The 22,860-nt window shown below is 38.0% G+C and overlaps 1 protein-coding gene and 1 long non-coding RNA gene across 7 annotated transcripts in view; one reads left to right on the forward strand and one right to left on the reverse strand.

Annotated features, from left to right (window-relative positions):
* Positions 1-1,448: 1,448 nt before the first annotated feature.
* Positions 1,449-11,966, reverse strand: LOC134431939 (uncharacterized). Of its 2 annotated transcripts, XR_010031151.1 has the most exons (4): positions 10,600-11,966; positions 9,833-9,980; positions 9,023-9,266; positions 1,449-1,917 (listed from the first exon to the last, which is right to left on the reverse strand). It is a non-coding gene; the product is annotated as an uncharacterized LOC134431939 (long non-coding RNA). The 2 variants fall into 2 exon arrangements; XR_010031150.1 differs by lacking the exon at positions 1,449-1,917 and having other exon boundaries at positions 6,709-9,266.
* A 1,408-nt stretch (positions 11,967-13,374) lies between these two features.
* The window catches only part of NIPBL (NIPBL cohesin loading factor), a 154,848-nt gene continuing 145,362 nt past the window's right edge, over positions 13,375-22,860 (forward strand). For 4 of the 5 annotated variants that reach the window (XM_063180234.1, XM_063180238.1, XM_063180237.1 and 1 more), the window contains exon 1: positions 21,610-22,071. The gene's annotated coding sequence lies outside the window, so the exon portion shown is untranslated. Of the gene's footprint in view, positions 13,514-20,552; positions 20,660-21,609; positions 22,072-22,860 lie in introns of those variants that run through there. The other variant, XM_063180235.1, reaches the window with a different exon arrangement.

The raw sequence follows: 22,860 nt of genomic DNA on the forward strand, positions 1-22,860 counted from the left end.
ACTTTTGGGGGACTTGTATGTTTCAAAGGCACTATTAATGCTCAGACATGAGAGATAATACGGTTGTGAGAGATTAGAACCTTAATTTCTGAGGTATTTATTAGTAAAATCTTGCTTGTTGGGTAAAAAAGACTGTGAATGTTGATGAAGACAGAAATCACCTTTCCTATACATCTGTAATCCAGTGAAGCAGGACAGTTGCTTCTAGAGATATGCAGCAGTTGGTTTTACTGCATTAATTAAAAGTTTAATTAAAATTACATGAGAATTCTGTCTTATTTTCTTTTTGTTTTTCACTTTGGATAAAATAACAGCATTTGGTATCTACATTTCTATAGAAAATGTTTTTCCTGAACAAGGAATATATCCTTGAATATATTCAAAGTATATTATCTTCATTTGTGAAAAGTAAAATACAAAATAAGTTAAATATTGCTACTTAGATGACGGCTTCAAATGATCACCGCAGCTAAAAGCCCAAATATACAAAGAAATAAAATCCCATTAGTCTCGATTTTCTTTTATTGGAAAATGTTAAGTAGCAGAAGTAAAGTCATGGGTTTGAAAAATGTGAGTTTTTATTCTGGAGGTGACCCCTATGCTCTCTGTCTTTGCTAGTATCACTAACATACAAAGATTGTGTTATATGACATAGGACCAAAACTGTAACAGCTTGTTGGAACAAAAGCTGCTCATGAAAGCCATGCTAGCCTCTTTAGAGCCTATCCCTACTTCCTTTTAAGTGCACAGGAAATTTTTACTCACAGTATTGGATTTTGGGTTGGGCCCCTTATAATTTCTGAACAACTCATTAAGCAAATGCATTAAATGCACAGACCAAAATGATAATCATAACCATTAACTAAGAGACAGAAGTCACTGAAATGTGTTATTTGAAATTGAATAGACCCAAAACACATAAGAAAGGAAGGCAGATAAACTGGGAGCTGCTTACAGTTCCCACCTACATGATATAGTCATCAGCATCACCACCATTGCAGTTAAAAATCTACAACCCTGAATTTCATGAAAAATTTCATGTTTGCTTATGTCCCTAAACCATCACGGCTATCCCACCCTCATAGTGTTTGAAATGTAGCTCACAGCTTTCTGTTACAGAAAGTACCAAAAGCAAGTAAATTAATCAAAAGCAACTTTTGTTAATGAACCCCTTACAGTTCTCAACATGAGAAAGACTTCTACCATATATGAGTTGCTGTGGTCTGAAGGGGAAAAAAACAAACCAAACAACCAAAAAACCAAACCAAACCAAAATCAACCAACCAACCAACCAACCAACCATTAAAAGGCAATAAAGTTTATTATTGACTAATGCACACAGTGTAATTGGCAAAAAAGGCTTCTTAACTGTAGCTCCATCCTTTAAATTTGATTTAACATAGTTCAGCATTTTAAATGTAGTCCCAGAGTCAAGGCAATGCCCAAGAAGTCATTGCAGTGCCTAGGGCTCACATCTACAAGTCATGCTCTGCAGCTGATGCCTGATGCAGATTCATTAGAAATTAATCACTTCACAAGAGGTACAATCACAAGGATTTTAAATAAAAGGACTACATCAAATCAGTCCTTCTTAAAAAGAGTTCAGGTTTTACCTTCTTTCCTTATGTTACTGTAGAGCTACATGAAATACATTCCAAAAGGTACAAATCCCATTAGCTCCAGAATACAATTACTTATTACAAAATTATTATCATCTATGTCTCATTAAAGAGATTAAATTTAGTTTTTCTTTGTTGCAAACTTATATTCCAGCTGGAGACTACAAATGCAGGTCTTCTATTTTTAAAATAACAGTGCAAATCTCTAAATTCATTAATAGAGAACAATAATTCAGACAAAAACTGTCTTCATTTACTCTGCTAATCTCTGTGCCTTTTTCTCACAGCTGGCTTCATTCTGTAAAGGAGATATAAAATATAAGAATCAGAAAGAATTGAAAGGAAACTGATTTTTGTCCATTCTCTTGCCCAAAGACAAGATCTAAACTGTTCATGGCACCTGTTCTTAAATCTTCAGTGATAAAGATAATACAATCTGTCCAGGCCATCTACTTCAGTATTTAATTATCAAATTGTGAAAATACTGGTTTTGTTTTTCTTTTTTTTTTTCTCCTCTAATGCTTAACATAAATCTTTCTTCCTGCAAACTAAGCTCTGATTTTGTCTCAGAACAAACACAGGTGTTTGCCTTCCCATTTTCAGATACACTTTACATATTTGAACACAAGCCATTCCACCTTTATTTGTACAGCCAGAATTAATTTTATGGTTTTTTGTTCATTCATATTTTTGTAAAGTTCATATTTTGTTCAAGATGTTAGGCATATCATGTTTTCCAGCAGCTTGTTCTTACTGCATCATGTTTTGCAGCATATTTTTCTCTGCTGATTCTCAAGTTGTCCAAAATTTTATGAGATGCAGTCATCAAAACTGAAAAAAAACCCCCACTCCATTGTAGTCTTTTTCAGTTTCAAACTGAAACTGTGGACATACTACTTCATATATCTTACTGAAGATATTTTTATTTAAACATCTAAATATTGTGCTTGATTATTGGATTGTAGTATGGCAATTCTGATGGATATTCAGGATAGCTACCAATACTGTCTCACCCTTCTTTGCAAATTTGTCATTTTCTATCCTATGTTTTTTATTTTATTATTCTAAGTTTCTTCACTTTTACATATTTCTGTCCTTAATATGGTTGTTATTTTTTCTGAGGCATCCTGAGATCTTTATTCTGTGTTGTTCCTTTACTATAGGATTTTTTTACTAATAGTACTTTTATTTTCATCCCAGAAATCATTATTTATATAGTTTCATTATCACAATCATCAGTGTTACTTTTCATCTTCAAATTGTCCCAGAACTCTATACTGACAACTTCACTGTCAGATGCATTTCACCTTGTTTTCCTTCTTAGGGCTGAAATAGCAAATGTTGTCAACACATTCCAAGACCTTAATATTTTAATATTTTGCATCTTGTTATATGCTGGACTTCTACCAAAGTTCAGCCTAGTCTGAAATTATTTCATCTGCCTCATCACCTTTGCCTGATGTTTCATGCTGACCATGAAAGCACCTTTGTGCTTTTTCTCTTTTATCACCACTATGGACTTCATAGATTCTGCCACTCAGAGCAAGCTTGTGTGCCTCAATATATGAAATAATATCTTACTCCTCTTCTCTGATTGTCATTCCTAATAACGTTTCATATTCTATATTCATATTTGAATCATGAGACCTAACTAACCTTACGTCAAACGGATGATTTTTATCTGCTTAATTTGTTTTTTTTCTCACTTCACAAGTGGATGTATTACTAACTGGGTTTTCTGATAGTGCAGTATGACAGCATGGGTTTGAAACCTAGTGAATGCACAGCATTAAACAAATGTTAAAAGTAATAATGTTAAGGATAATAGAACCTTTCTAAAAATAGGAAGTATTTGATGCAAATTTTAGAAGCAAAATTTTTCAGCAGCTCAATTATTCTGAGAAGTTGTCCAGCTGAGCTAATATCATTGCTACCCAATCGCCAGATATTTATCCCAGCGTCAAAGTGTATTTATATTATTATATTGTTATTGCCTTAGGAAAAAATATTTCTAATTAGTTTTTATGCCTGTATTTCTAAATCATACCAGAAAAAAATTAATGGACTGTCTGGTACAATTATGCAGTGTTTACGTACATTTTACATACATTAAAATTTCCTTAATATCATCTACAGATGAACAAGAAAATCTTTTAAGTCTCTTATTCTTTTTTGATCATTCATTTAATTGCTGTCCTAGTAAGATATTTAACTAATATAATTTAAAATTTGTGTTTTCTAGAAAGTGCATCTTGTTTTTGAATATTACTCTTATGTCTTGTGTAAATTATTGTATTTATTTTTATGTCTTGTTCAATGAATCGCTTGTGAACACTTTAGGAGACAAATAATATGATTTGTCAGTAATAGCACAGTACACCTCTTATGTCTGATGCACCAGCTACTCAGAGTCAGAATAGGGAAACTTAGAAAAATAAAATGGTTGCAGAACTCTGAGCAAGAATTTTCTCTGAAAACCCAGATTTCAAGCCGCAAAATTCCCTAGCAGGATATATACTTCAGTAGTGAAACAGAAAATAAAGCAGTATGTTATTATTTATTAGGCTTTTTTGTTGATCAGATAGAGAAAAATCACACTGCCTGTAATAGCTAATAAGATGTACAATTTTCAAATTAGCTTTTTCCTGAGTAAAAGACAGAACACATAGTTCTTCCATATTCTGCGGACTGTTCACCACTGCAGACATGCAGTATGCAAATTAAACATTTTTACTCCAGCTGAGGCTGTGCTTTGCCCACTGAGTGATTTATCTTTGCAAGAAAGAAAGCAGCACTTGCACCATTAGCCTTCCCTGAGACTTTGCTGGGGGAAGCTTTCCACATCATTTTTATATGATTACAGAAGAGTCTAGGTATAAGAACCACCCTAAATAGAAATACGTCTGGGAATGTCCTGGTCATGGACCTTGTATTTGCAGTTTTATCCATTTAGGGCATGGCACAGGCCCTAAATAATTCTTTAAGACAGCTGCAAACTGTTTTCACCCTTTGCTGTGAAACTTTCTATCATCAGAATGAATCCGTTACAAAATTGTATTAGCAGAAACTGACAAAATTTAGAAGTGCAGTAGTTTATTTGGAAGAGTTTGTACTTTTGAAAAAATCTTATAGTGAACAGTAAAGCAACTGCTGGCACACTAGAACAATCTGTAGAAATAATATTGGTCTACTAACATGTACAGATTTGTTCTCCAAAAATCAAAATAATAACTTGTTAAATGTATTTATGTGTTGGTTCTTTTTTCTTTAATATCTGTATGTGGGCCTTAAAGGCCCATGGAAGTCAGATCTCCTGTCAGTTCAAAAAAAAAATTACTCTCCGTTTTTAAGGAGAGGTGCAGTAACAAAATTAAGAGAAAACAGCATAACAAAATAAGCATTCAACTTAGATCTTCAGTTGTTCTGCGCTTCCATTATTTTCCCATTCAGTCCTTCTTCCCTTGGCTGTTTATTTAAACTGTAAGCTATTTAGAGTGAGGGCGTTGCTTTCTGACTCATTGTCCATACAGATTGCTGGAATTCTGTACTAACAAGCAACTATTATAAACAATAACATGTATATTCTCTTTCATACAAGCACAACAGGTTTTTTCACAATCAAGAGTAAGGCTTAGACACCTCAGAGTAGAACACTGGAAATTTGCTGAGATTAAATAAATGAATGAGCCAGATCCCTGGAGTTAAAGTAGAGAATTTGGCGGTGCCAGAGCCCGCAAGAAGTGTTGAAGAGACAGAAGTGAAGCTTCTGTTAAAGTACTGGAAGGGGTTAAAAATGAGACAGGAATGAACCACTCTAGTGTGAATATAGTTCTCATTCAACAGAGCTGAAGGCTTCCAACTAGAAATTTCACATTACATAGCTTCCAGGTAGTTGAAATTGCCAAGTCAAAACACTGTTGGGGGAAAGATTGCAAGCTTTGCACTGACACTGTTCAACAGGTAACAGTGACTGGGTCTGAAAGAAGATATTTCCCTTCTCAGTGGCCAGTTCAGCAATAAAGCAGTGACACTAAAACACAGACATTTTACAGACAGCTCTATTTTTATTCTAATCCATTTCTTTTTTTAATGGAAAATTTTACTTTGTCAATGCTAGCCAAAAGCAGTAGTAAAAACTGCTTTGGTTTCAAAATGGAAATACATAATACATGCATTTATCACTGAAGACAGAATATAATCAACAGATTATCAGATTCTCTTAATTGATGAAGAAAATTATGATGTGTGCAATTGCATGTACTGAGTCTACTTAAGAGGGAAACATGATAGGGAGGTTTCTTAATTCATCCAAATATCTAGATGTAAAACAGAATAATCACTATATGAAGAGAATTAATTCATTTTTGTATTTATAGAATTTGTAAGAATACATTTAAAAAGTGCAATATACATCTGTCCATCTTAAAGATGGGGACTCAAATCATATTGCAGAAGAGAATAAACTAGATTTTAGTCCTGAGTGACAATATTTCTATTTATTATAACTACATAACAACAATTCTACATATCACAATGATTAGTAGATTAGATTCTAAATGCCTTTGACTGGTCCTCAGTGCATTTCTGTATAAATTTTGCATAAAGTCATTATTTTTGTCGCTTTAGTTGAATTGATATTACCTGATTATTTAAAGATAAAGTTTTAAATAATTTTTCTTTTTCTCACCTGTAAAACTCCCATTCTTTTTGCATCACAACAAAACTATCATGAAATAAAATTACTAATATAAAATTTTTCCCAGTGTACTTGGAACTACAGCCTAGAAAGCCTAAAGTTCACTGCAGGCAAATTGATACTGCAGTAAAAATGATACTGAAACCTGCAAATAGTGGACACATGGATCAGTACAAATAATGGACATGTGGATAAGTAATGATAAAAGAGAAGAATGAATTGGCTTTCTAAAGTCAAATAATTTCTCACAAATGTCTTGGACCACTCTAGATCACGTCTTAATTTTTCTATTACATGTAATCTTCATGGATCCAACTCTAAATAAACAGAATGCTCTGTATGATTTCTTACATTTCACTAAATATATTTTCAGATGTCAGTTAATTCCTGGCACAAATGAATTTGGCAGAAGGTGACAAACATAATAAAAATATGTAAAAATCACTTATCTGCTCAACACTAACAACTTTCTATACTAACTACTTTTTTAATGCTGCTACTTTACTATTTCTTTAACCTACTTGCTCTACAGTTCATGTTCCATTTTTTGTTTGCTTTTTCCTTTGCTAAATCTATTTGTTTTATATTTAGAAATCTGGTGTCTAAGACTGTGGTTCCAAAAATCCTTTACTTCAGAAACAAAACTCTGGAACATTATTTCTTTCTGGTCTTCATGGGTCTGTCTAGATGTCTTTTGAATTATTCTTTCTCAAACGCAACACTATGGTAAGTAATGAAAATAAAGATAGAAACTGAATGAGAAGCAGAAATTACAGTGAGAACTAGGGAGAGCATTAAAAAAAATGTGCCAAAGGCCAATTTAAATTTTTTGGTGTAGGGAGTTCTTTATTTGCTAAACCTCTCTGAGCAATTTTCTTAGCCCCTCACAAATAATTAACAAAAAAGGCTTTCCAAATTAACATTATTATTCAGTGTTTCTATTTCCCATTTGCTATATTTTCATGATTGCAGTCTGCATCTCAGATAATCCACATATTTTTTGAAGAATCAGGCCTGGAGAGTAAGCACTGAGATAACATGCAGAGAACAAGAGAAAGAAGCATGGAAACCACTGGGGAGCAAGAACTGTGGAGGAATTGCTTTGCAACCAGTCCAACTTATAAAATTGCTCATTTGAGGAAGATTTTTACCTGTTTATTTAAAAAAACTCGAAGTTTCACAGGTGAGAAAGAAGTGTGAGGCTTTAAATTGCTGTTAGTTACATGTCATGCCCACCATTATTTTCCCACACCTTTACCACCCAGGTGCCTAAAGTTTATATCATGTATTTTTGATACAACTACCTACCTGTGTTTCCAAATATATTCACAGCTTCAACTTTTGCTGCTGTCTGTACAAATCCAAAACAGTTCCACAGATATGCCTCTGATATAACTAAGATCTTCCACAGAATCATTCATGGTGCATGGATTGATAGATTGCTATGTGCTGAATTAAAGCATTCTTTTGGAGTTAGAAAAAAGCCTGTCTAACTCATGCCATTTAGAATGTAAAATTTCTGAAACACCCATTCCTCCGAAGTGTCCTAATAAATTGTGCACATTCACTGAGGGACTCGAACAGTTCCTCTCTCTTTGTAAAGTTCAACCTTCTTTAAAATCTTACCAGAGTCTTCACTTTTTACAAAAGAAGGAAGAAGCTGGTTTAAAAGTACTTTCACGGGACTATTCACGAGTGGGAATGTGAATGGCAGGAGGCGAAGCTGCTGCTGCAGAAACAGGGAAGCCAGAGCTGCTCCTGCATCCCCATCTAGTGGAGAGGAGCCCTTGCTGCCGATTCCACAGCTCCCGAACTCCGTGAGCGTGAGTTCCTGACCGAACCTCAACTGATGGATTGCACACTACCTGCTTTATCTAAATCTTTGTGCCCAGAGAGCAACTAACTTCCAGACAGGAGGCTGGAATTTACACCTAAGTGTGTCCAAATAACAACCTTGGAGCTCTAGATACCTCACCTTTTTTAACCTTTTGCCTCCTTGGACCAAAACATTCAGCATTTTTTTTTTTTTTGAGCGTCATAAATGTCACGTTTGGAGGTGAAAAACTAGAAACTGTTCCCTAACTGACATTTGGAGTAAAGATTCATCACAAATAATGGGTTTATTGAAAATTAATGAGCCACCAAATCGGCCTAATTATTTTAGGGAAATAAAACAACTGGGCACAATTTACTCAACTCCTGAAACAAGTACAAGAAGGAACTACTGGAAAAATCATGTCTATGGGGTAAGCATTCAAAGAACAGAGAAAGATTTCTCACACTTATCCTTTCTTGTAACATTAAAGCAGTAACTCTGATGCAATAGTAAGGGAAATAGTAAGGGAAAATTTGATTCCCAGACAAGCTTTACATCCAGTGGGGCTAATATCTAAAAGCTATATTAATATTTTCAGTGACATTAGAGGGACATGGTAACTATTCTCGAAATTTTACTGGGGCAGAGGTATCATAGTGTATGTACTTCCAATAGATTTCAGCTATTAAATAGTGTCATTCTTATCTTCACAGATGTATGTAGCATTTAGAGTTTTTCTCCTCAGGGACATGGTAACTATTCTCAAAATTTTAGTGGGGCAGAGGTATGTACTTCCAGTAGACTTCAGCTATTAAATAGTGTCATTCTTATCTTCACAGATCAATGCAGCATTTAGAATTTTTCTCCTGACCTAACTGCTTATTTTCATACCTAAATACATTCACAGAACTACAGAATGGGTCAGGTTGGAAGGGCCCACAGTGCGTCACCTAGTCCAACATCCCTGCTCAAGCAGGGCACATGGCATAGGATTTTATCCAGGCTTGGATATCTCCAGTGGGGGAGACTCCACAATCTCTCCGGGTAACCTGTTCCAGTGCTTGGTCACTGCACAGTAAAGAAGTTCTTCCTCGTGTTCAAGTACAACTTCCTGGGCACCACCACACAAAAAGACCTGAAACCAAACAAACAAACAAAACACAAACCCCAAAGAACTGTAGCTATCCTGCAAGACTGTAGTGTTAGAGTGAAAAGCATATTTCTACCTAGAGAAGGGCAGGAGGTCAAACACCACTTCAAAAGTTCCCAGTGCTCCCAACATTCTGTGGCATGAAAAGGAAGGGCCTACATTTGATTAAAGACAAGCAAACAACAAAATTCGCTAGGTGAATACAATAACCTACTTTTTTTACACTTTTTTAAAAGAACTCCTCTAACTCTAAGCAAACTCACTTGCACTTTGTTCTAATCAAAATCTTGCATTTTATTGCTGTTATTTCGCAAAATTAGTTTTGCTTCTACTTTCACTTTTGAAGAACATGTTTACAGTTGTACACCATGTGTGCTTTCCAGATTAGATAGCCAGGGCTGATGATGAAACATAAACTGAAAGTGCAAAACACTTTTCAGACAAGAAATCATGCAGCAGCAATAAATTTAAATATTTTAATGTCTAGTATGCTAAAGGAAATTATGATATCAGTGTTCATGATTTGTCAAACACCAGCACAAGTAACTCACCTTGCCTGGCTTAAGCAGACAAGAAACTCAAATTTGTAGATCCATTCATATCACTTGGGAGGTTTCTAGAAAAAGCTCTCCTGCACTCATGCAAAAAGTTTTCTTCTGTCAGAAGTCTTTCCATATGTTTCTGGTTACCAGTGAAGGCCTAATAATTAATAATTTAGATTAATAAGTTGGAGCAAAATCACTGATTTCCTCTTGCACTTTAAGCTATATTCCTTCCCTTCTTCCTAGAAAATGTAAATGGCTCTTGCTATACAGTTCAGTATGACTCAGGCCATTATCCTATGAGAATCCAAGAATAAAAGAAAAGAAAGGAAAAGTATGGTTCTGAGAAGGAATATTGACCTGGAAAATTTGTCAAAGATGGAAGATACTGAAAGGAAAATGTTTAATTGTAGGCATTAACATCTGTGTAAACAACACAGGGATCCAGTACTATGACCCTAGGAGATAATGTGAGGAAAGGAAAGGGAATTTCTTGTATTTCATATGGCAATAGACTGAAGAGGCTAAGAAGATGATAAGGTTTTTTACATATTTTTATTTTGTTTAGAAAACTTTGAGGGATTGAACTGCCACTTGGAGTTAAGGAGAAGCAGGAAATGAGAAGAAAAGAAAAAAGACAAACTCTGGAAATTTCAGCTAAATGACTCTTTGCGTAACACTATTTTTAAAAGTAAGTACAAAATTTACAATTTTCTTTAATCTCCCAGCAACTGCAGTTGGGAAAGACGGTATGTCAAAACCCCATACCATCTTACCTTAGATATTTAAGTGCTTAAATTGGGAAAGGCAGATTGGGACCCCAGCACTCAGGGTCAGGACACCTCCATTTCTCCAGTTATTGCTGAAAAGCTTCTGAGAGGTGACAGGTAGGAAAGATGAGTGCTCATATCTTTACAAACAATTCTATGGGTGAAGGAATGGGTGTTAACGTCTTAGAAATGAGTTTTAATACGTCTACTGACTTCTAGGGGAAGGTTTGTTACAGATCCCAGACAGCTCCTGAAACAGGCAAGGGTCCGCGCAAGCCTCAACTTCCAAAATTTGGGGTAAAATGACAGGTTCAAGGGGGAATACTTGGTAGGTGGCCCGGGAAGGCTGTACTTTCCTAGTACCTCCGCTGGTGGGAGAAGGAAGAAGGCAACACGCAGCCGGGAGTTTAGGATAAAAGAAGGCCGCATCCTCTAAAACCTCGAGAGAGAAACCCGGCGGGCGTGTGCCCGGGTGGACTCTCTGCCACATGCGAATAAAGTTGCAGGACTCCTCTGTCTCCTTTATGGACGCTGGCTTTTCATAGCGTGATTTTCCGTACACGCCTGAGCCCACCGCAGCAAAGCAGCCGCTCCCCGGGCTGAGCGTGGGGACGATGCTCCGGGGACGATGCTCCGTCTGCAGGGCTGGGGAGAATGCTCACCTGGCGGACAGGTAGGCGCCGTCCATACGTGGTCTACACAATTCTCCACTGGAAATCATAGAAACAAACAAACCAGCAAACAAACAAACAAAAAAGACAACACCCTCCCCCATTTCACCAATTACTATTTAAACATTGTCACACGTTTCCACAACACTACGAAGAAGACATATTGGAAGACTTGATCAGATGGCATTTAAGGTCGTTTTGCGGGTGAATGGCCGCTGCCCCCGCTTCACACCGCCTGTACGAAGTGTGTTCACTACCCTGAGCAGCCCGCGGTGCTCCAGCGCATCAGACCCCGAGGCCGGATCCCACTCCGCCTCCGCCGGGCAGATTCTTTGGGATCGGCAGGGAAGGGGTTAAACGACGAGCCGCGGCGCCTGGAACCCGGCGGACTGTTCCATTACCTCGAGAGGGGGGACCCGCATACACATTGCTAATTATTCGCTACCAGACAATGTTAAGACTCGAAAAGGAAAGGTATAAGCAGTCATTATAAAGCATGAGAAGCAGGTCTGTGAGTTAAAACAGGAGAACCTGAGGTAAAATCCTGAGGGCACCTCCGTCTTTTCTCCTGCGTGGGCAAGTTGCGCTCAGCCCGGTCTGAGGGAGGAGGCGAGGCGGCACCCCGGTAGCGTGTTTGGGGCTCGCAGGGCGCTTTAGGAGTTTTAGATACACTTTAATTTCTCCTTTCAGCATGACTAGAGTTTTCCTCTTCCCTGGCTGCTTTAAACAGGCCTTGCTTGCCTAAGCGGGACTGGGAGGAGAGGAGGAAGGGCGGGCAGGAGAGCGGTGACGGCAGGAAGGTTCTGAGGTGACAAAGGCGCGGGAAGCGGCCGGAGCAGCCCGGGTGCTGCTCGGTCAGGGGGTCAGTGGCTTTCTTTAGCTCAAATAATTATAGAATCGGTCGCGCCGAGCCCAGTGTAAGAGATGTGACAAACAGGTTTGGGAGTCCTGAGAACAAGCGCGAGTAACTCGGCCGGATTTCACAGGCAGTGCTGGAGAGCCGGGGCTGAGATCCGCCCCAGGCGGTTCGGGAACAGGCGGAAGGCGTCCTCCGACATCTGCTCTCACCAGTGTTTTGGAGTGTCTTAAAGACATTGTCCGTGTTCTTTAGGATCGACTTAATAATGTCAGAATAGAAAGAGAAAAAAAGCGCCTTTTTTTTTTACTATTAATGGTAAGAATTAAGAAAGTGAGGAACTGCGTTCTTAGGTCTGCACCCTGACAAAAGGAAACAGGGTGTTTCAAGTCTTATAAAGGTGCTGGTTTAAAAGCAGTTATTAGTGATAGAGAGCTTTCCATCATACTAAAAATATTTCTGAGGAATCATAAGCATGGGCAGTGCTTCCCAGGCAACTATAAAATGCCAAGCCCACTTCCTTTGAGAAACTCTGAAACTTAAAAGTAGATCAAAACCACACAGTATTAACAAATTTGGAGCTTACAGTGAGGGAATAGGAGGGGCATTGTCTTCGAGAAGCAAATTTAATTTTTGTAACATTTTCTTCTGTATTATTTATTAGAAAATTTCTTGTCTGCCTAATTATTCTTCAGTATCAGCTGAGCAGTATTGTTTCAGTAATACTGTGGTAACATAGTATAGATGGAGAATCCACACATTTCTGAGAAATATATGAGAGATTGAACTACATTATTACCTGGTCCCTCGGGGGTGCAACAGTGAAACAGCACCAGGAAGTGTGCTTTAATCATTATTCCCGCACTGACTTTTTTTTGTGGCTAAATGAGGATCTCAGTGCTATGGACTAGCAACCCAGAGTCTTTCCTGAGCTCTACATTGCCAAAAATAGTGTTTAATTTAAAAAGTTGCAGTATGTTTTTGCAATCAAAGGGAAGTGTATATGCTAGAGAAAACCTATCGGATTAACAGTACTGTAAATTTTTCCTTGGCACATAGGGAGTTCTAAGAGGTTATCTGTAAAATTTCTGCACGTGGAACCCCCCTTCCCTCCCAAAATTTCTAGGGGCAATAATTAAATATTATTCTACAGCTACCTAAACATGTAGTTGTATTCCTATAGCCATGTTATTACAGCTCTATAACTTCCCAGAAATTACATATGACATTTTCTATTTCAGGCATTTTGACAGCAGTAAATAGCATTTTGAATGAAATTTTTGGGAACTGGACAGATTATATCTATTACATGTGAAGAACACCAGCCATAAAGAAGTCTCATATAGACATCTCTGAACTGCTTTTAGAAGAGGGTAAAGCTGGTAGAGGCCTGGTAAGAAAATCTTCATTTAAATATACACAATTTTATTGCTGGGAGGGAAGATTATTCAAGGAGTGAGAAGGACGAAGAAGGTGTAACTGCTAAAGTTAATCAGTTTGGTAGATCTTGAATGTTCAGCTGTTACCTGGTTTTTATACTAACTTCATAACAGCATGAAGGTCACAGGCATGATGTGTAACACAGTGTCCATGGTAATGAAACAATGCCTTATTCCCAGGCCATCAGACATGTATGTGACACTCCTTCCCCCGTAGGCCGTGTTATATTTTGAGTTAATCATCAACAGTGAAGGAATACCAAGGATTTTTCTCACTTTTCAAGTTCTAGATGGTGTTTATAAGAGGGTATAAAAAATAAGGGGATGATAAGGATATCATGACTAACTGTAAAATAAAGCATACTTCCCAATAAAATTCAGATGGACTAGAAAAAAGCACATTTACCTTTATAAATCTAGTTTTTAAAACCAAACCAAAACATCCCTAAACATCTGTCTATCACTAATTTTTATATGATCGATTTTTCATGAAGTTTAGTTCTTAAGGAAAGCTCAGATATGGGTACTATCCCTACCTGGCATGCCCCTAGGCTGGACAGTTAACTTCAGTACTTCTGGAGTTATTGAGGCAACATCCAAGTTTAGCAATATGCAAAGTTACTCGCAGACAATCATAAACACAGCAGAATATTTACGTTTTAAATTTAAAAAAAATTGCCCTCGCTAGTATAAATGATATTTGGTGTGAAAAAATTTAGAAAAGGAAAGATCATAATTTTAGGTCTGCACATATATAACAATTTTTGTGACAGTTTTTTCATGTAAGTGCTCTTTGTGCTATTCTACAATTCAAACAGAAATTTATAGCATGGCTTTCACAAATAATCTCTTTGCCAGCAAATTATTCCTTATTTGACTGAACTTTTTATCCATACATTATTCAATCACAAATTCCTTTTCTACACTATTAAAATGGCGTTCCCACCAAAGTCGGTTTTTCATTCACTTTCTACTCATAGTGCATTCTTCTTTGGGCATTTGGGTATTCTGTAAACATGAGGTATAAGAAAAAAATAAACCCAGTAAGATAATTTGTTATAGAGATGGACAGAGATTTATAGACTCTATCTATATAGATATAGATAGAAACATCCTCTTTTTAAGCCAGTGATTGTTTAAGTGAAGCAGATAGAGGTTCACATCATGGATTATTTGGCAATGAAGAAAAATCAAAATAGGAAAATAAAGTAAGGACTTTTATATGCTGCCTCTAACCTTTGGGAGCAAGTAAGAAGGAAACAATTCAAAAGGATAGGGAAAACACAGCTTAATGGCAAAGAAAAGATAAACATTGCCCAAGGAAATGCAGGAGGAAAAAAGCACTTTAACCAGAGGAGACTAATCACTAGTGCAGCCTGAAATAAACAAAAGGCTTTCTTAAGTCTGGAAAAGAGGGGAAACAGCAATGGAAGGTAAGAAAGTAATGAGTAAGTTTAGGAAAAAGTCTAGTGAATTAAAGTATATAAAGTATTTTGTGGCGTGTCTGCACATATTTTCCTGACAGGGAAATGCATATTTTGAAAGCTGTTGGGTTATTGTAATTTATGGATCTATTTAGAAAGCAACTGTCATTAAAATTGGCAGTGTATTCTTACTTAATTTGACTTGGTTGGTGTAGTGTCTTTGGTCAGAAAAAAGAGATGGCATCAGATGCTTTGATGCACTCTGTTTATAAAGATTGTGTGTACATTCTTTTTCTCTGAAACCATGTGAATGTTTCACTCAAAGTCTCAGCTCCTTCTTGGTTGATAGTCATCTTGAACCTCTCTTGCTCTGCTTTTCTTACAGCTACATTCCCAGTGATTGCTCAGGCCTGTGTATGGGTATCTGTGTCTTCTCTGCATCTGTTTCTATGACATTTTACATCTCTTTTTCTCACACATGCCTATCCTCAAATATCCAACAAAATATGTGCCAACCACGTGTCTTTTTTTTCGGTGGTGACATGCACCCATATTCTTGTGGAAACTGGTTCTTTTTTTTTTTTCAGAAAGTTAAACTGCTTCTTACAGTGATTTTGAAGAGCACTGCCTATGACAATTAGCTGTAATGCATTTTATCTAACAGCAATTTTATGCATGGCAGACCATGTTAATAAATTGAATCCAGCATGGAAAAAAATACTAGCAGTAGCACAGGTATAGAGATCACAGCCTCCTCAAGAGAGTCACTGTATCATTTTTCATATGACTACTTGCACTGGAATGCAATCAACAGTAGAAAAAGTTGGCAAACCTACCAAATGTACAATAATAATTCAGAACTACAAATTTACAATGCTGCATACACTAGTGGTCTTTCATTATCGTCACACTTTTAAAATTATTTCCACTTAAACTATAAGCTTTAAGGAAACTGCTTATGCTTAGTGTGTTTTTTCTCCAACTGTATACCTTTGAGACAAAAATTTCCTATGGTGAATTCATCTTTTAATAGATGAATTATGTTTAAGAAACCTTAAGAAGTTGAATATGTATTTTAAAATTGTGGGAGGATAAATACAGAAATGTAAACATCAAAACCAGGAATTTAAATACATCATGATCCAGAAAAGGATATTTTTTCATAAATAGATAATTTTGATCTGATTTTTAAGCTGCATCATCTAGCCAGAGACATATATTTGCATTTAATTTGGGTTTCTCCAGGTCAACAGCTCAATTTTCTGGACTACTATTGTCCCTGTCGAAAGTTAAACCAGAAATTTTAAAAAGGCTTTGTGCTTCAGAATGCACAGTATTGCAAGTTTGTGAGAAATTAAATAAGTGATAAATTTATACTGCTTTCTGGTTCACTAATGGAGCATCCACACATCTTCTAAAGTCCTGACAAAGTAGATGCAGTGCTATTCATCCCTGTGGCCATGCTGAGAAGCAAATTTCCAGCACATGTCCAGCTACATTTAAAAAAAAAAAAAAAGAATAAAAGTTATATAAATGGAATATTCGGCATTCAGAAAATAACAGATGATGTTTTATTTATCCTTACTCCTTTTCTTATCTTAAAATCAATAAATTACACTTCAGAAGTAATTTTCATTACAAATTGATGTTGACAGCCATAACCCAAAAGAGTGCAAAAGTTACTTGTGCTTATTTCATTTTATTGCACTATATGTTTTCTCCTCCCAGTCCCACTGTAACATCCTTTTGTAAAGGCCACAGGATGTCTAAACCAAGAGGGACATCTGCTACAGGCTAGAAGTCTGGTTTAGACACTGTGTAGGACTTTTTAAAATGTCTTCATATGAACAAATATTTCAACTGATAGCCAAATTTCAATGAACTTTCTTTTATCAGGTTTCTGAATAATTATAAGGTTATTAATTGCTTGAATAAAAAAATAATTAGAAATGGGAATGTGATCTATCCCTAGATGGAGAACTACAGTTTCTTCTTACAGTTTCTTCTCCTTTTGTCAAGTCACTTTGAGAAGATTGCTTTAGGCGTGTCTCTAAAATGCAACATAAATGGAACATACATGGACATTGGAAATAATCTGTCTAAAAATTGCACATCTCTTCGAACAGACCTTGGCACAGGCTCAAAGCATGCCAGCTTGCACTTTCCCAGACAACTCCTGTGCACAATTTAGACATTAGTGTTGGTCATAACCCATTCTCGATGGGCAAAACATGCATGTGACTATCCTGGGTAAAACATGGAACATTTGGTGGCTGCAAGCTCCAATGCCAAAGAACAGTCCCAGGCATGTTTAACCTGATATTTATATGTAGCCATTTCATGATTTCGCTGAGGATAATTAACACTTCTGAAGAATCAGAAAGTTCTCTCTTCCAAGGAAGCAGTTTTTAAAGGCCTGAGCCCAAGACACTTTTTTTAACATACGCTATATAGATAGGCATATCTCTGTTTTAAATCTTCTTTTTCTGGCAAGTTCATTAAAAATGGAATGGCAAGGTATGTTATGATATTCTTAACTTTTTTAATGCATACAAGTATGACTTTATGAATACAGATCTGAATACAACAGCCCCTAAGGCCAATTTTTAACTTCAGTCCTTTGCCAGAAGATGAATGTCCACATTCACAGTTTACTTTAACATTCAAATTAAAGTACCAGAGTTTTGTCTTCTCATTTTTTCTTCATAGAAACATTACTGTACATTTTAATATATGCCTGCCGTAGAATTCATACTGTGTACAAACAGAAGCTCATTCTTAACATGGTAGAGAGTCACTTAAAATGAAAAAGTACCATTTAATTTAATATTAAATTCCTGTTAGTCAATTAAGCTAAATAATTAGAAGAAGGAAAAAATACTACCTCCATATGGCTTACCAGGAAAAAGAAATAAAAATCAGTAGTTTCCATGAAGTTGTAAACTTAAAGCAAGTAACCATACAAATGTTTGACTCCTCTGGCTTCTTTGGCTTTTTATTTAACGTGTACCACTGTGAGTTTCATATTCAGATTGCTTACTATTCACAGAATATCTCCCAGTCAATTTACAGTTACACGGTGTTATTATTTGTTCTGTGAACTAAAGGCAATGCAAAGAACATAACTTTGTATTACTTGTCATACAGTGTACATTATTAAATTCTTCCTAATCACTGTGTGATCCAGCCTTAACACCAGATTCTAAATAGAGTACTTAAATTTAGGATGATAGCTAATGATTGTGTTACTGTATAGAGATAATAACTTTCCTTTTTATAGGAAAGTTCTGTCCAATTGAGAGGGTATATAAAATAAACAGTCTTAATTTAAAAATATATTTTACTGACATGTCCTAATTATTTTAAAAATCTACCTGGCAATACATATACTGTAATATGGGTAATATACGTACCTGTAAATTACTAGGAGGTAAACAGAATGCACAGTGCTAGTGCATCACATAACTTAAAATGACAGGTACTTGAATGTTATACTGGCCCTTAAAGAGACAAAAATGGTAAAAACCAATGCATTTTTCATTTATTCTACAGAAAAAAATCAAATTACAACAATCATATCTAAGAAAACATTGGTGCCAAGTGTATTTTTACTCCAGTATTACATGGTGTCCATAATTTATGAAGCTGAATAACAATATGTAGCATTCAGGGAAGTTAACATCAGAGTGAGGAGGGCAAAAGAGGTCCCTTCTCTACTTTGAGCAATACTATCTTTGCATTTATAAAGCTTATCTCAGTACACAGCAGCAGCAGTTGTAAACAGCAGCAAGAGACATACCTACAGCTTTCCATATATTTTGTGAAAATTATTTGAGTGCTCTCTCCATGAATATCTTTAATTCCTGCCTTTTGAATTAAGATTTACTTTGAAGAACAAAAAACGAGTCTGAAGTAACAGACTGGATAAATAGCTTAAAGTTATGGGAACTCAGTCATTTGTTTTGGGCAAAAGATGCATTTGCCCTGGACATCAAAGGGAGCAGGATTAGGTTCTAAAACTTTTACCCTGAAACTTGCAGTTCATTTTCTAGACTACATAGGTGTGGATTTGCCAGGGGAATTCAGAGAGCTCTGCCCTTCGCCACACTGCAACCAGCTTTGTTCGTGCAGTTTATGCTCCTTAGTGTGCTACAGTCATGGTTGCATGGCTGCATAGCTCCTCCCATAGAGATTAGGGCCATCCCCACCCCATGACTAAGGCCTGGAACAGAAATAAGGTTTAAAGGCTTTTGCAGCAGTTATCAGGTAATCTGAAATACTTGATTTATCACTTCTCTGGTCATTTCAGGCATAATGACATGAACCCTATGCATACTACAGTGCTTTTAGGAATATAGTGAACATCCATTCTGCAATAGATTGTTGTGAGTGAGCTTTTGAAGCAGAATACAAGGAACTGCTTGTCTGAATGAAGTAAAAGAATTTGATCTTTCATTTTTAAAAGTGGAATAAAAATATTTTATTTCCCTTAAGGAAAATAAAATCCTGATTTGCTCATGTGTGTTACACACTACCTTCTCTCTTAATGGTTTAAATTAGTTGTTCTCTTGTGCAGGTAATACAGCATAGTAGTCAAGTAAAATGGCCATTTCTACAAGTTCTTTTAGTTGAGTGGTATTTTAAAAGCATTAAATGGTCTAGTGATATTCTCATTGAAACCATAATCAAATAGGTGTTGTGCCTGACCATAGAACCATAAAAAAACATATTTGGCATTTGAAAATTAAAAATTCAATGTTCTGTATTTTATTTACATATTAATTCACCAACTAAGAAAAAAAATAATTATTTAATAGGATTACTAAAATTACAGAAAGACTCCATCAACATAAATTGGTAACAATCACTTAGATTGAAATAGTATTCCTGAGCTTTGTAATTTCAGAATTACATTTTCCTGGAAATTCATAGATGTGTAAGTACGCATATATATGCTATATGAACTCCAGATAGGTAGTTCCTTAAGTTATATTTTATTTCCAAGTGAACGTAAACAGTTTTCTCCTTAAGTTACAGAGTTGCAATGTGTTAAATTAAGTGCGAAGACTTAAGGACACACTTCATTTGCAACACCAATTATTTACCTTTATTTCGAATTGATAACTTCAAGTTATAAATGCATAAACGATTATAGGATTGGGACCCTTTATATTGACTTGGAACAAAGATCTGTAGTATATTTTTTTCAGAGCCTAGTTTACCCTGTCTCTTAATACGTGCCATTAGAACAATAGTATTTCCACTACTGAATTACCGTGTTTTCCAGTGCCGTCTTCACTTCTGTATTTTTAAACAAAAAAAAAAAAAACAACCAAAAAACAACAAAAAAACCAAACAACAACAAAAAAAAAACACTTGTAAACCAAACTTTGATTCATCCAAAATTATGAATTTTGTAGTAGTTTAAGCATAAGAGAAGCATTTGAAGTCTATATTAAAACCAGAGCACAATTCAAAAAATCCTAAGCAGGTGCACTGGTGTAAGATTCTGTCCCTTTGTGCAAATAACATTTATCCAGCGCTGAAAGGGTGTGTTTATATGTCACAGGGTATTTACAGCTGTGTCCAGCTGATTCCTGGAGTCGACAGACAAGGAGTGCTTCCTTTAGAAATGAAAGGATTTTTGTCCAAGTACTGAGCAGCAAACGACATTAAGTGAGTACTAAAAGACATAGTTACTTCATGGGATATAAATGCTTCTTCATTATTATCCTGTGTTATGATTATTCGGTTTTACCTGTAGAGAGGAACACCAGAAAGTCTTTCAGATTAGGACATGCTCTTTCGCCAAACACTCCTTCACAACACACAATTAAAGTATTTACAGTAAATATAGTGGCGGTGGAGCCTCAGCCTCCAGCGAAGGACATTTCACCTGAACATCAGCATTTTCCCCGGTGCTGGTCCAAAAAGCCCGTTTTTGAAAGCCACTCCCTTTTCGTATGTCCATCTGGAAATCCCTCGCCCCGGCAATGCTTTGAGCAGCGGGTGTTTCGGTTCCTGCGGCGCGGCCTCTCACATCCACACAGAAAGGGCATGAGCGGCGACAGTAACTCCAGCGAGTGTCCCACCTCCAGGGGCTGCCGCCTCTGAGGGTTCAGTTTAAGAGCCCTTTCCAGGTCTGCCTCCTGCGAGGCAGCCTTTTGCAGTCCTCCTCCACCATGCTTAGGCAGGACAGAAAAATAAACACCAAAACGTGTATTTTTTTCCAAGAGAATTCCTTCTTCGCAAATCCTCAGCGGAGGCTTAAGCATAAACTTCGGTCTCGTTCCGCGCACCAAAAGGCCGGGAGGAGGGAGAAAATAAAAAAAAGGGGGGGAAAAAGAGACGGTCGTGCAGCAGGGAGAGGAGCTACGCAGGGGAGGCTCTGCCGGGAGAGGCGAGGCAAGGGAGCCCCTCCAGCTGCAGCGGCGGAAGCGGCGCTGGTGGAGCGAGGGAGCGTTCGGCGAGGAGGAGGCAGCGGAGGGAAGGGGGAGGTTGCTGGTGTTTGGCGCCGGTGGAGGGAGTCATTCCTGCCGCTGCACTTCCGGTCGGCATTTTGTTCTGAGAGGGAGCGAGAGAGACACACAGAGGATCCTTCCCCCTCCTCCTCCTCCTCCTCGCCCTTCTCTCCCTCTGCCCCCCCGCTCGGTACCGACTCACCGTGCCCAGGCCGCCCCTCCCCGCCCTCCTGCGCTCGCACTCTCGGAGGGAGCGGCGGCGGCGGCGGCCCCTTGGCAGCGCTGCCCCTGGGCCACCCTTCGCTCTCCCCTCCCCGGCTCGGAACCGGTTCGGCGCGGCGCGGCCCGACCCGTGTTGATGTTGTGAAGCAGGCTCGGGGGGAAGGGATTTGCCTCGGCCGCACACCCCCCGGCTCTACATGTTCGCTGCACTGAGGAGGAGACGGAAGAGGAGCCAGCCCCCCTCCCGGCCCGGATTATTGTTGTTATATTATCTCCCCTCCTCCTCCTGCTCCGCGGCGGCGGCGGCGGCCCAGCGGCGGCGGCGGCCTCTCTGAGGAGGGAGGGGGGCGGATTTCTCTCCCCCTCTCTCGGATTCTCGTTGGATTCAGACGCCGATTTGCTCAGGTAATCCCCCCTCCTTGTCTCCCCTTCCCCTCCCTGCCCTCGCCAGCAGCGGGCCGGGCCTCTCAGCCCAGCGGCCCAGCACTGCCGGGAGCAGAGGGGATTAGCTGTTATCCGGGGTAGAGGGGAGTAAGTGGCAACCGGAGATGTTTATTTCGCAGCCCCCCTTCCTGCTCGGTCGGGTTTGGCGGAGGAGGTTGGTTCGTGCCGGGCTGCCGGGAGGCCCAGGCCCGGCGGAGGGCGCAGGCCCGCCGGCCAGCGCCTTTACTCCAGCTCGGGGATTAGAAAGGCGAAGCGGCTGCTCAGTGACAGGCCTCAACCCGAAAAGAGCAGGAGGAGCAGGAGGAAACAATACATTTAGTCGCAAATGTGCACTGATCCTTTCCCATATTTACAACTTCACCTAGGGCAAGGAAGGGTCCCAGAGCAGACAGCCCTCTGAAGTGGGGCAGAAGTGCAGGCATAGGGGAGGAGAGACAATGTAAATACTCAGGAACAAAAATGCCACTTGTCTTTGCTATTACCTTGTTCTTCTAACCAAGTGTGTTCTGAACATTCAAAAGTTTAAATGCTTTTGGTTTTATAATTTGCAGATGTTTCATTTCTAAATAACATTATTGATTAGTATGTTAATGACTTAGTATATTTATAGCATAAAATAGTGCTTGAAGGATGATTGACACAACACGAACACCTGCAGACCCAAGAAATACAGATAGCATAGCATATTATATTAGGTATTCCGCACAATTTTGGTGTCTGTGTCCTGTATACGCTACAGGAATATATGTT

Source organism: Melospiza melodia, chromosome Z (assembly GCF_035770615.1).
Source record: "Melospiza melodia melodia isolate bMelMel2 chromosome Z, bMelMel2.pri, whole genome shotgun sequence".
NCBI classification, from domain to species: Eukaryota; Metazoa; Chordata; class Aves; order Passeriformes; family Passerellidae; genus Melospiza; species Melospiza melodia.